The 12,610-nt window shown below is 38.7% G+C and overlaps 1 long non-coding RNA gene and 1 pseudogene across 1 annotated transcript in view; both read left to right on the forward strand.

Annotated features, from left to right (window-relative positions):
• The window catches only part of LOC109452865 (uncharacterized), an 89,376-nt gene that overhangs the window by 30,628 nt on the left and 46,138 nt on the right, over window positions 1-12,610 (forward strand). The gene's annotated exons all lie outside the window — the stretch shown is intronic.
• LOC109452864 (ATP synthase F(0) complex subunit g, mitochondrial) lies at window positions 11,133-11,556 on the forward strand (annotated as a pseudogene).

Here is a 12,610-nt window from a genome sequence, read left to right on the forward strand (position 1 = left end):
ATGCTGTTTTTTTCTATACCTTATCAACAACTGCAATTCTTCTTTTGTTTTGTTTTTAACTGGGGAACAGTGTGTTTCTCCAGGGCCCATCAGCTCCAAGTCATTGTCTTTCAATCTAGTTGTGGAGGGTGCAGCTCAGCTCCAAGTCCAATCGCCGTTTTCATTCTTTAGTTACAGGAGGCGCACCCCACCATCTCATGCGGGAATTGAACCGGCAACCTTTTTAAGAGCTCACGCTCTAACCAACTGAGCTAACCTGCCACCCAACAGCTGCAATTCTTGATTCATTATGTTTTTACCCCAAAGATATAAAACCATATTCTGTATCAGAGTTTTAAAAGTTATTATTGTGTAATTTATGGGGAGATATTACAGATCTAAAATCACCTCTTGGTTATTTTAGTCCTTGAGTGACAATCTAAATTGTTCACTTGTTCTTTTGAAATGGCCTCTGATTACAGGATTGAAAAAACTTTGTTATATCAGAGTGATCTAATTTTTTGAAATTTCCCTGTGGGTCACTGCATTCTCACATATGGTACAACCTTTGCCAGAGGATTTTGCTGAAATTACAATGGAATTTACAACAGGTGACTTATCATCTGTGAGTCTCTCTTTGGGGTCCAAGAGCTACCTGGGAAATTTTCCTCTTGAAAATCAATCTGATTTGAAACAAGAAGAGGGGAAAAACAAACCAAAAAAAAAAAAAAACCAATCACACAGTGGTTGTAACCAAGAAAGTATGAAATGAAGACAGGATGTGTGTTGTCTTATCAGCCTATTGCCTCCATCCAATTTAAAGAAGCAGCATGTTCTAATTAAAATTTAGAATTAGCACAGGAGCTGTTATATCACCAGGAAGACAAATTTCTAACACTAGAGTTATTATTTACAATTATTAGCTTATTATCATCATCACCGTATTCATAAAATATCAAAATTCTAGAGAGTCTTGCAAAAGCATATTCCTTTGCAACATCCAGAGTTACGTTGTATGAACACCAGATTCCATAGACTTTGAATTTATCCCCAGAGGCTATTTTCACTGGAACTAAAGACAATAAACTGCCTGAGTATACTGTGAAATACCAATAGATATGCATCCCCTGAGCCCTCCTGAGTTTTTCTCATTAGTCCTCACTAGGTCCCTGTGAAGCAGAAGCAGGGGTGCTATCTTCCGTCATCAGATTAGTAAACCAAACAGCAAAACACAAAAGATGATGAGTTTGTTGAGTGAAGTCACACACCACAACACAGAGGGACCTCAGGTCTTGACCTATGAATACAATGAGAATTCATTCCAGGTCCAATTGTGTAGAAGGATTAGGTCAAGGAGAGGAGAAAATACAGATGTCCCCTACCCTTCTCCCCTCTGCCTTTCCTATTCCACATTCTCCGAAAGAGGAATGAGAGAATTCTGAAGAGCCAAAGCACACAGGGGGAACCATGGAGAAGGAGGTTATATTTTCCGGTTTAATGTAGTGTTACATTAACACAACAGGCTATGCCTTTTGGTAAATTAGCATATAACTTCCAGTTACCATTCAGATATAATGAAAATCTCTAAGCAGAACTTAAGTGGGCTGATAATAGAGTTCAACTTTCCATCATCAGCTATTTTCTCTATAAATTCCCATTCTTGGGAACGTATCCACCTCCATCCAAAGCTTAAATTCTCATCTCTACCTTAATCAGCACAGATTTTATAGCTCCAACACTGATTTTTCAGGCAAGTATTAGTTCCATAATTAGCAGGAAATAGAATGCCAACAGGACATTCCCACCAGAACATTCTTCTCTGATTCCAAGTCTAAAAATCTAACTAAGACACACTCCCACTTGAATAAGTGCTCTTTCTGTACCGCTACATTCCTTTCCACCACATTTTCCAAACTACTTAAAAGCTTAAACCTTAGACTCATCTTCTAGTCTTTTCTCAACCCCACTCCTAATAATCAATTGCCAGCTTTTGTCATTTTCTCTTTTTAAGGTCTCTAATGTTTATCCCTACCTTGTCATTCCTTCACATCTAGGTCTTTATCATCATACAGATTTGCAGTTTCCAACAAATTTTCAGCAGTAAACTCTCTGTTACACTAAACTCTACAATAAACTTTCTGATACATCAATGCTACGTTAATTTTACAAAACTTCTACTATCATACTATCTACTTGCTTAAAAATGTATATAATTTATTATAGCCTCTCTAATCAAGTCCAAACTCTTCAGCCTAGTATTTGAGATTTTCCATTATCTGATCTCACCTTGCCTATCCAATCCTATAAAACCTCATTAGAACGTGAGTCCTGAATCGCTATCTTTTGCTTTGGTCAAAGAGTTCCCTTTAATGCTTCCTTCTCCCCCCAAAGCATACCAAGTATACAATTCTAGGCTTAACACTTATCTGTGAGGTCCCACTTGGAAGGCTGGACATTCCATTCACTAGGTGCTGCAAATTTCTAGACTCAATTCCAATGTCAACTTTTCAATGAATCTTTTCCTGATAGCTTCTGTACCAAATAGTTACGTACTTCTCTCTAAATGTCTATGACATGGATCATGTGAATCTGATTATAGACTATCATGGGTTTATTTCAGCTGCCTGACGTTGTAAACTTGCCTCCTTTTGGATTGCAAGCAGTTGAAGGAACTCGACAATAAGTGCTTTTTGTTTATTTACTTGTTTCTTTAGTAAAAGTCAGAGAACAAAACAGTTGTAAGACTGTACTTTATGCTTGATTTACCTTAATTGTCATCATTTAAAAGCTCTTTTATAAATGTTAAGGGTCTTGAGAAGTTTTTAACCTCATTTCTGATCATGAAATTTCATTTACTCTACATAAGGAATGCCTCGGCTGCTTTGCATATAACTGAATACAATAGCAATTGGTCAGGCCTGTGCATTAAGAAGAGTAATAGACATAAATAGTGTAAATTAGAGGGGGAAAAGAATGGTAGCAGGGAGGTCAGTTAGAATTGTACTAGAATAATCTAGGTAAAAGGCAATGAAGGTAATACATAATGGTAAAGAGGCAAGCGTGTATCCAGTTTTTCCTGTATGAACTGTACTACAGGTAACCAAATAGTAAATGAGGACAGTGATGATTTGAAAGATTAGAAGACATATAGGAATGATTGTGGAGATTTTAAAAAAAAATTAGCAGAAACTACTTAGATGGAAGAGCTGAAGGACAGAACATCATCAAAGATGACTGAGAAACACAGCAAGTGTTTTAGCGAGACAACGTTGAATTTGTAAAGAAATAGTACTGAAATTTAACTACAGGCAATCATAGAGATAAGGATCTTCAGCAGTCAGTGGAAATAGGTGTCTGGAACTTTTGAAAGGGTTAGAAATATAAATTTGAGCCATCACTAGTGGGGTGATGGTAGAAGCTAAAGGAATAGAGAAGGTGAGCAAGGGCGGCAAACTAGAGAGAAATAACAGGGAATGGAACCGCAGCTAATGACTGTATTTGGAGAGCCATAGGGTCCTGAAAGAGACAGGGAGGTAAGGGAGAGGGGGCTTAAGAAAGTGAAGTATTGGGCCAGCCGGGTAGCTCAGGTGGTTGGAGCGCCATGCTCCTAACGTCAAGGCCGTTGGTTCAATTCCCACATGGGCCAGTGAGCTGCACCCTCTACAGCTAAGATTATGAACAACAGCCCTCCCTGGAGCTCGGCTGCAGTGAGCAGCTGGCAGCCAGCCTCAGTCAGGGGGGAGCGCAAGGCTCATAATACCAGCATGGGCCAGGGAGCTGTGTCCTACACAACTAGACTGAGAAACAACGGCTTGAATCAGAGTGAGAGGAGGAGGCAGAAGAAAGGGGGAAATAAAAAGAAAGTGAAATATCACTGAAAGCAAAGAAGACCAATCCTGGGACATGTCAGGGAAAATGAAGACAGAGTATTTTGTTGATTTTCACTGTTAGGAAACCCAGAGTTATAAAACAACCTTATCTTCTATCAATTTTCTGAGTTCAAGCATCAAAAGTATTTTTCATTCCATATAACTGAGAATTAAAATAACTCAAAACTATATTGCATTTTATCTGGCTAAATTTTCCCCAAAGAATACAACTCTATCCTTATTCCATATTTATTCAAATGACCCCTTTTACCCTCAATAACAAAATTTAAAAAATAAAAAAGCATTCTGTAATCTTTGGACCACCCAGGGAAGGCATTAGACCTGTCTTCTTGGGTCCCTAAAGATTTCAGGGGCTTAAAGTATAATCCAAGGTAAACCCACCAAATAAAGCAAGCAATCATAATTTGGGTCAGGTAACCAAGCTGGAGTTGAAAACATAACTGGGGTGAACAAATATAAGAAGTTAGGTGAGGATTCAGGAGGAGTGTGCTTGTGAACAAGCCATGGTTGGCTACAGGAAGGAACACAGCCTTGAGAAAGAAGGAAAAGTTCCACAAATGAGAGCACTCATGCTGAGTCCAGCTCCTGAATGATGTTCAAGGCCTGGGGACCATGTCACTCACATGTTCTCACTTAATCTACTCCTAGCCCAGTGGCCACGTATTTCCCTACAGAGTCTTGACCTGGCTTGTCCTAAATCTTTAGCTGCTACAACTACTGGGAGCCTTTAAATTTAAATATTCAATTTATGAATCGTCCTCAGATTACTAATGTTTGTTGCTATTTCATGCTTTTCTTATAGCAGCTCATACCCTGATCCAAAATTCATGGTGTGTGTGTGTGTGTGTGTGTGTGTGTGTGTGTGTGTGTGTACCCGTATATAGACATAGATATAAGTACTTTAAAGGTTGTGCTATTAACTATCTTCAGAAATTTGATGAAACCTTAGACCCTATATTTAAAGTTTAACTTTTTTTACTGTCACCACAAAATTGTTCCTCGGTATAAAAGTGACCCACATTTTCAACGTGAAATTCATTTGCTATCTTGTCTATTTGCAGTTTGGGAAACCATTTTCACTACTCAGTGACTTCTATCATATAGGTGGCATTTGTATTATTTTAAGCACCTGCACACATTCCTGTTATGATTACAGTGATTAAAATAAATGCACTTTCTAAATGTCTGGAGGAACTTAGTAACATTGTTCCAGAAACATCTGTTCAAGTCATTAGACTCTGTGTTTATGCCACATGGAGTGGGCTACTTGACAGGTGAATCATGCCACCCATTTGGCTGAGTTTTTGTACGTATAGACTGGTCATTGAAGATAATCAGTTACTTCATTCTACTCACTTCACTCTAGAGTCAGTGCATTCTCCTTGTCACTTAGCATTTTTAAGGAATCAAGACCAGTAGCTTTACACAATTTGCTCCCTCCTTTTAAGAAGGAAGTGCAAGGAAAATTGTGTTTTTCCATGATATTGTCCTAAGGTAAATAGAAAATTCATTTTGTATAGATCTGAGAATATGTATTAGGATAATAATCGTAAAATTATTCAAATTATTGACTGCTTTGGTGGGGAACCAGCTATTAATTTTTATGGGGCATATTGATATCTTACTGATGTATGTGTCAAATCTTTGTAATTTGGGGCCACTGAAAGGTTCTTTGTGGGAAATAAGGTAAAGAATAGAGTGGAGTGTAGTAGAAGGGTTTTGCTCAATAAGTTAAAATTTCATTTGGTCAGTTTCCAGTAATGAAGTGATTCAGAGCAAACAGCAAATCTCTGCTAATTTTCTTCCCTTGCCTACTGATAGACTTATACCCTCCTCAGTACATATTTCAACTTTGCATATGTGACAAATTCAGGACAGTTCAATTTAAGTCTGCAAACATGGATTGAGTTCATTGTATCTCTTCATTCTGCATTGGACTGGGGGAAGGCAGACAATGGATACAACCTCTGCCCTCAAGTAACTTATAATCTTAGAAAAGCAAATGGATAGCCAACTGTAATACCAAGCAGAATAAAATAAATCAACACAGATATAGAAACAATATTTTGCCTCACACAAAAAAAGAAAAAAACAGTAATAGAGACTTTAATTCTTAATGAGAGAAAGGAATCAAAGAAGGTTGTTTAATCTTTAAAGATCACTTGCTTCCCTAATAAGAACCATCAATATTGAGTTTTCTGTAGGTCATTGCAGATAACTAGAACAACTGAGCTAATTTTATATATTTCACATGACATGTCGCTGGTTTCTATTCATTCATTCAACAAATAAATATTGAGTATCTATCATGTGCTAAGGTTGTCACTGGGAATAATGATGAATATATTTCAGTGCTGCCCTCAGGGAGGTTAAAGTCTGGTGGACAGAGAAAAGACACAAAAACTAATAAATCCGTTAAGTGTTAGAAGTTTGGGAATAGAACATATCAAGGCAGAAAGGGAACAAAAAAATACAGGAGCCAATTCTTCCTAGGGATGAGACGTTAAGTTAGATCAGCCAAAAAAACTGAAGGATAATGGAGACTCAGTTTAGGATTGCTTTCCCCTTGTTTAGCTACCAAAACTTCAAACTAACAGTGCAATTATATGCCTAAAATAAAGGGTACAAATGAGTAGAGAATGCTCCAATGCATTACTTGTTCTTTAAAAAGTTCCCCTAAAGTTCCCTCTCCTTGGTGAGAAGAAACTGCAGGGACAAGAGGACCAGAACCCTGGGTTCTCAGATGCTTAAATGTTGAGGCTGCAGAAGGGAACATGTTATCACCCATGAGTCCATCCATTTGCGATGCAAGACATTGTTTCTAGACCACAATTATGCACCTCCTAACTGCATCACCAGACCTCCATCAGACTTGACCATGGCCTGCAAGAGAGGTCAAAAAAGGGTTGATGGAACATTGCACATTGAATAAACAGGCTTATCACCATCCCCACCCAAACCTATTTAGAATGATAGTAAGGAATGTTTTAAGTAAAAAGCAAACAAACAAAATACACAAGAAAAAAGAAAAAGGGAGTGGACACAATCATTGATAAGGTTTATCAGCAAAATTTTGGAAAATGGAGAAAGAATAGCTGAATTGCAGGTCAAAGAAACGTAGAAATAGAAGTCCTTATGGGGGAGAATAGCAGTGAGTAGGCTAAACCCCAGAAAAGCTCAGAAAAAGGAGGTATCAATGACCACTTAGGAGTCAGCAAAGTGACAGTGAGGGTGAGATATCATACTGAATACAGGGGAATTCAGGCAAATTCCATATTGGGAATGATGAGATTCTCTAACCCCCTCCCTTTGATCCCCTCCCAGTTTGCTGGCTGTGGGATTACAATGCTAGGATAGCTCCTTTTATCTATAGAATATAACCTTTATCTCCAGAATATAAAATGGAGTGTTACTTTCTAGAGCAATAAAGAAGAAAACTAAAGAGAACTAGCCCAAGAGAAAAAGCCTAAGGTTATTGATAGTGGACAGGTCTAATTACCTTGCAGGGAAGCTCTTCCTTCATGCCCCCATCCCCAGTACATACCCAACAGCCCCCCTCCCCAGGACATAACCAAACCCCTAGTACATACCCACAAACACACAATTACAGAGTCTCAAATCAACTTTTTGTAGTGTCTCACTCTAAAATAAGAATATACATTCAAGGCGCAACAGATATTCTTGGAAAACCTCTGACATGGAACAGAGAAATCCAAACAGATAAACAAAAAACCAAAAGGATCTGGAGGAAACAGCGATAATGCAGGGAACATGAGATAAAACTAAAATAAACAGAAATGAAATGGTCCTTAATATTCTCAGAGAGATATTCCATCCATAAATTAAGAACACATGGATTTTTTTTCTAATGAAACATTAAGAGAATTATAAACAGCCCTTGAGAATTAAAAATATAATTTAAAAAAATGTTTTAAAGTCAATAGCTGTTTAGAAGGTACACTGAGGAAATCTAGAAAATAAAATAAATACCAAAGAGGAAAATAAGGACAAGCGTAGAAATCCATGGGGTCTGACATCCAAAGTTAGGAGTTCAGGAAAGAATGACTAGAGAAAATGGAGGGAAAGAAATCATAAAAGGCATTTTCTCACATCTAAAGGAAATCAGTTTCTTGATCAAAAGAAACCACTGGGATATATCACTGCAATATTTCAGATCACCAGAGATAAAGACGTTAGAAGTTTCCAGAGAGAAAGAAAATACAAATCAGATCATATACAAAGAATCAGAAATCAAAATGGCAGACTTCTCAACTACATCTCTAAAACGGAGAAGACTTTGGAGCAACACCTTCAAAGTTTTGATGGGAAAAAATGTCCAATCTGGAATCCTATAGTCAGACAAACTGTTAATCAAGTGGGAGGGATTAATAAAGATGTGTAAGAGGATGGGGACTACATTCCAGGTAAAGAGAGCACTGAGAGTAAAACCCTGAAGCATGACACATCATCGTGGCTTGTTATAGATGTAACACCTGGGGAGGGAAGGCAGCCTCATGTGAAGTGAGGCCTTTAGCCATGTCAAAGAGTTGTCTATTGTCCTACCTAGCCCAGGTGAGTCACTGAGGACTTCAAGAAGGAAAGTGACATCATCTCATTGCCATTTGGAAAGTCTAGTCTGAAAGCATTGGGGAGACTGGGTCAGAGTTGAGGAGTGTTGGGGGCAGGGGTAAAGTATATATAAACAAGAGTTGATGTGGGCCTGACTTAAGGGGATAGCAGTGAGGAAAAGAGACCCAAGGACTGACTTCCAGGCACTAACAGAGTTAGAATCACCTTTGTGTCTGAATATGGATGTTCAACGAAAGCATCTAGGATGGTTCCCAGGTTTACACAAAAATAGATGATTAGATGAATGATAATGTCTTGCCTGGCAAGAGGGAAGGATCTAGAAAACAAAAAGAGAAGTTCAGTTTGGGACATGCTGAGTTTGCACTACCCTACACACCGCTTTCTCTTTCACCCCTGTGCAGCTACATTTTTGTTAGATATTCTCCTTGGAATTCGACCTAACCCTTCCCTGTATTATACTAATGAAAGCATAGATCAAAGTAGGAGGAAATCATTGACAATCTCAACCAAATTCACATTTTACACATTTGTGTGTTTCCTTTCAACCCCTGTGTACCTACATAAATTTATCTAATTATAGTCATAATATAGATTCAATTTTATGCTCTACTTCTTTCACCTAAAATATTAAGTATGCTTCTCTGCAATTCTATAGTCTTCGCTAATTACCCCTTTTATGCCTGCATAATATTAAGTCAGGTGGTACCTCCTTATTTTACTTATCATATCCACTGTTGTTGAACATTTAGGCAGTTTCCAAATCTCTCTCCATTTTGCTGAATAATGCTACAATGAAAATCTTGGTGCACACATCTTTTTTCATTTTTTCTCCTGAATTTTTATGTTTGTGGATATTAGGAAACAGTAATTTTTCTTTAGCTCCAATGTAGTGCTATGACTCAAAAATATAAGAAAGTTTTATGGCTGCCTTTTGTTTTGCACAGACGCGAGGACATTTTTTCATGCCGAATCTACATCCCTTGTGGATTTCTCTCTGCTCACTGCCAATGCCACCACATAACAAATGATGGCACTGCCCAGGAACTCCCTCCAGGCTCCTCTGCCCGCTCTGTCACTACCTCCTGCTGTAGACCTGCACCCTCCCACCCCTTAGCCCTTCAAATGGATGACATAGCTGAACTCTCTGCCTGGTCTCAGGGCTGGTGTTTATGTTGGGGATGAGGGGGAGGTGTGTTCTCCTCTACCGATGACCTGGAATCTCCATGCATGCAGCTTGTCAGCAATCCTAACCTATGCCCATGGCCAAGTATCCTACCCAGTTCAAGTTCAGCTACCTGGAACTCATTGTTTCTCAGAGGAAGTATCAGGCATAATGAGAACAGTGAGGACAGGCAAAAATGCAGTACTTCTCATTTGAAACTGTCCTCCTGTTTGCCCCTCGATGCTGTGGTTAAGAGCGTGGACTCCAGTCAGATTTGAAGTTGTGTCCCCTTGGGCAAGTTTGCTTAGCCTCTGTGTGCCTCAGTTTCCTCATCTCTAAAATAGGGTGTATATATGTAAATGCTCAGAACAGTGCCTGGCACACAGGAAATCTTCTTCATAATTTACTATTATTATTCCAGTCACAACCCTGGGGAAGTGAATACAGGGTGCAAGGTCCCCTACAAAAACATAACTTTCATTAGAAAATAACGATAGCTAAACATGTAAAGCACTGGTACAAGAGACATCATTCTAAGGACTCTACACACACTGTCTATTGAAACTTCTCCATACCACCTGATGCAGGTGCTATGCGCCCATTTAAAGATGAGTAAAGTGAGGCATAGGAGTATTAAGCACCTCCCTGAGATCTCACAGTGAGGTCAAGTACAGGGATTCAAACCTAGGAATACGGTTCCAAGGATGCTCTCCTAACCAGAAGACATACAACGTCTCTGAATAAAGCAGAATGAAGAAGGAGATAGTGGCTAACAAATTACCTCATCTTTCGTGATGTGATTCCTCTGTTGCTGCTCCAAGGGAAAAAGTTGAGATACTGGGCACTAAAAACTATTTACAGCCTTTACCTCCCACTTTACTTGTACTTTGAACCTCATCCAAATTGCCTTCAACACTTATGATTCTCTAATATCATTGTGAGCTAATGGTTCTTTTAATCTACATCTTATCTCCCAGCTGTAGTCTTTGTGACTGTTCCTAACTCTTAAAGTGTCTGATCAAGAGATATGAGACTTCAGTAAATCTTTCAGAGTTTAAGATTAATGAGAAGAAAAAAATGTTCATGTCAGTGAAATGGTCATGTTCTGTAGTTCTGTTTTAAATTTCAGGATGCAGAAATTTGTTTCTAAATAAAGAAAAAAATACTTTGTCCTGCGCTCATTATGCAGATTAGAAACAGTAAGGAAACATCTGTTATAGACAGAAAATAAGTGCCCAGAAAATAAGTGCTCTTTGAATAAAAGAATTAATAATATTCTCTCTGTATATGAGTGTATTACTGCCAGGTCACCACAGCTAAGGGCTATGTTATGAGAGTGTTTGATTTCTCATCCTGATAATGTGAAAAAGTAGGAAATGCTATCATGGGTAGAGGACAAGACAATCGAAGCAAGTTATGGAGGCCATGGCTGCCTTCGAAGAAAGCATCTCAAAAGTTCAGGAATACCTTTCAGGGGGTGACATTCAGCCAGCCGTTCGAGGCCACAGACTTTCCATCCTAGAACTATGGCCCAGTTTGTCCGTAACCTCGCAGAGAAGGCCCCGGCGCTGCTAAATACGGCTGTGACTTACTCGAAGCCTCGATTGGCCACATTTTGGCACTATGCCAAGGTTGAGCTGGTTCCTCCAACCTGCTAAGATCCCTACGGCTACTCAGAACTTGAAAAAATTAGTCAGTAGTGCTCAGACTGGTAGCTTCAAACAGCTCACAGTTAAGGAAGCCCTGCTGAATGGTTTAGTGGCCACTGAGGTGTGGATGTGGTTTTATGTCGGCGAGATCATAGGCAAGCGTGGCATCATTGGCTATAATGTTTGAAGACCAATCATTCACATCTGTTTCTTTTGGGTTTATTATTCGAATGTTCTTGTACCATGTGTGATCAGACAGGTATTTGAATAAAATATGTCAAAATCAGCATTTTCTATATCAAAAAAAAAATGTTCAGGAATATACTTTAAATAGGGCAGGAAAGAGGAGAGTGGGTGAAGCTGGAAAGGTAAGGAGAGGCCAAATTATAAAAGGTTTGTAAAACAATCCAATGTGCTTTAGAATGTGAATATTTTCCTGTAGAAAATGGGAAACCAATAAATGATTTTATGCTGGAGTGACCAGCATTAAAAGAAAAAAAGAAAAAAAATAGATTTCTGGTTTCCTGTGTAGGGTGGAGAGAGAGGAAGGGAAAGAGTGGGATTGGATGCCAAAAGAGGAAGGGGACTATTTGCCAATAGAACAATTAACCAGGGAAATGGTGCTGGGAGGGACCCAGAACCCAAGCAGCAGCAATGGAAGTGGAAACTTGAGAGAGGGATTTTAAACAGATCTGGAAGGTGGAAACAAGTTTTAGTGGTAGATTTCATATGCTCTTTAAGGAGTGGCTGTGTTCTAGGAGAGTGTTTCTCCATTTTTAAATTTATGAACCCTTGTTAACAAACATAAAACCTCACATTGCTCCCCCAACAAAACTGTTATGTACCTACCTCTCTAGTGGAACATGCTCTGCTCAGCACACTTAAAAATCACTACTTTTAATATATCCCTACTGACCAGGACATATTTTGTCAAACTGTATTTATATGGTTTGTACCAGCAAACAGTAGGAATATTTTTCAAATTAAAATTACAATTTAATGTAAAATGGAAATATTCAATCTACAGAGTAATCTAAAGGGACTCATCTCCCCCTGCCCGCATAACCGTGGACGTGCTAGGATGGCTCCTGGGTTTCTAGCGTGGGCAGGAAGGTCCTTAAGTAAAAAGATGAATACAAGAAAAGAAGTCTATGAAGGTAAATATTGAGTTTAAAGTGAATCAGTATGATTTGTTAAACTGTAAACCACTGGAGAACAAGGGTCACTTTTCAGCCCTGAATAAAACAGGGCCATACCTAATTTTTTTTTTTTAATAAAACAAGTATGCTGATCTGAATTAAGGTGCCAAGTGGACACCCATAGGAAATAGAGAGTAGGAA

This window comes from Rhinolophus sinicus, linkage group LG02 (assembly GCF_036562045.2).
Source record: "Rhinolophus sinicus isolate RSC01 linkage group LG02, ASM3656204v1, whole genome shotgun sequence".
NCBI lineage: Eukaryota > Metazoa > Chordata > Mammalia > Chiroptera > Rhinolophidae > Rhinolophus > Rhinolophus sinicus.